This window comes from Haemaphysalis longicornis, unplaced genomic scaffold, assembly GCF_048455015.1.
Source record: "Haemaphysalis longicornis isolate Haplotype H1 unplaced genomic scaffold, Haemaphysalis longicornis Haplotype H1 scaffold_1, whole genome shotgun sequence".
NCBI classification, from domain to species: domain Eukaryota; kingdom Metazoa; phylum Arthropoda; class Arachnida; order Ixodida; family Ixodidae; genus Haemaphysalis; species Haemaphysalis longicornis.
The window spans coordinates 165178371-165180747 of record NW_027526203.1 but is presented as its reverse complement, the minus strand read 5'-3'; positions in this window follow the sequence as shown (position 1 = coordinate 165180747).

Genomic DNA, 2377 nt, shown 5'->3' with positions numbered 1-2377 from the left:
AAAATACATACCATCCCTTCCTAAAGAAAGTCGAGAGAAGCGCGAGAACGACAATTTTTTCCGCACTAAGAAGGCGCATTTCATCTACGAGCGATCTAAATGTATATATATACATACTATTGTACTCTTTCTTCACGATCAATGCATGTATTGACTTATCCAGAACCGTTGATTGATTGATTGATTGATTGATTGATTGATTGATTGATTGATTGATTGTAGGGTTTAAAGCGCCGACGCAACGCAGGCGATGAGGCGCGCCGTAGTGGAGGACTCCGGATTAATTTTGACCACCCAGGGATATTTAACGTGCCCCTATGCAGAACCGTTCTTTTTTCGAGATTTTCAACTGACCTTTCGAAAACCAACGCCGCCTGTATAAACATTGCCTAACGCATTGCGCGCTTTCCAATGGGAGCGGTAGGGACGCTCAGTTCAGGCACTCATCCGCCATGTGGCGCACCCCGGCGGACGTCCCACCTTACGTCAGTCTCGCGAGTAGCGAACACTGAACCCACTTCTACAGCGTGTGTCTGTCACTTGCCTCGAAGGCGTCGGAGCCGCCGCCTGGGGAACGCTAGACAAACTGTAAATTCTTTTGCATAGTTTCTGAGAAGCGGCGCTGGCTGGCGGACATGAAAGCACCCAGGAAGGCTACGGAGCGGGAAAGGGTAGGAGAGAGCAACAGGAGAGTGGCTGTTTGGCCATTTTTCGCTCACGCGTTAGGCAATTATTATACAGGCGGCTTTGCTAAAACAATAGGAGCCCGGCTTCGAGCATATAGAATCGTCTTAGCGGGTAATTGTCATGTAATTGGTTTCGGGATACTTTTGATAGCACATAAGTTAGAGCCGTTTTCTGTAATGGTGCTCCATCCGTAGATGTCCATGCTTCACTGCAAAGCATTCAGTGCGGGGAAGGCAGCTTGCAATAACCAAGCTTACGCTGATGGTGATGATTAATGATTGCTACTGATTTCCCCTTTGTAGCGGGGTTATGGCGTGTCATCTTACCGAAAAGTACTAATATACCTATGTTTTATACTCTTGATTTAATATTAGCGCTGCTTAGGCCGAGCACAAAAAACTTATTAGGCACAAAATACTTTTTTTTTTCCTGTTACAACTGGTAACTGTCCTGGGCAATATCCCCCTCTCTGCTTTTCGTACACCAGCATCCTAATCTTTTCGTCACCTCGACAGCCTTGAAGTTAACTTCCTCTGTGCTACCCTCAAATCCTAGGGCTTAGGGCTTCTGGAAGCCGAATATTTCCCTCATGTAGATTTTAATGGATACCCTCGCATTCTAACACTATGTGCCGCATAGTTTCGGTTTGTTTTCCGCAAGCAACGCATACCCCATCATTTTGTGAATACTTCCCCACAAAGCTCTTAGTTCGCAAGCAACCTGCTATAGCCTCAAAAAGCAAACCACTAGCCTGGGAATTATCGTAGAAATTTTCCTTTCTGATGTCCAATTTCTCAGCCCTGTACATCTCTAACGACGTTTTAGCTTCCATTTTTTCTCTCCATTTATTCGTTTCTATCTGCCTTGGCTCGTTTTTGGTTACCATGGCTGTTTTGGATTCTCCACTGCTCTTTCCCTATTTCATCGTCTGCCTTCTAGTCTTCCTTAACCACTGCGTGTCCACGCTTTTCAAGTTTAGGTACCTAAAAACCTTAGCAGCCCACCTAAGTTGATGCATTGCTCTCAACCTCCTCTCAAAACATATTTTACACTGCGGTTCTCGAACTTCAAACGACGCCCATCCCATATCTCCCTGCACTGCTTCGTTAGTTGTTTTTCCATGCGCGCCTAAGGCCAAACGGCCTACTGTTCTGTGGTTCACTTCAAGGACTGCTAGAACGTCTGATTTTAGGCAGAGTACAGCATTCGCAAATGTGAGACCCGGAACCATTACTCCTTTCCACATTCCTCTCACTACTTCATGTTTGTTATACTCCCACAGAGCTCTATTCTTCATTATAGCTGCGTTCGCCTTCCCTTACCCTTAAGATGCTCCTCGAGAGTTCTTAAGCAGTTATCCCCTTCGTTTATCCACACTCCCAAATATTTATATTCCTTCACTTGGGTAATTCGCCATGCTGGATAGACACTTCGCCAGTGGTTGTGCCATTGAAAACCATTATTCCCGAGTTTTCTGCGCTAAAATTTAACCCGAGGTCGGTGGCTTTCTGGCCGCTAATATTTATGAGCCGTTGCATATCGGTCGGGTTATCAGCTAAAAGAACAATGTCTGCGTATAACATTCCCGGAATACGCTGTTGTACCACTTCGCCTTGCAGCATATACGTTAGGTTGGACCCTACCTGACTTCCAGTTTCTTTTCTAACTCTGCCATGTAAAGCATAAACAG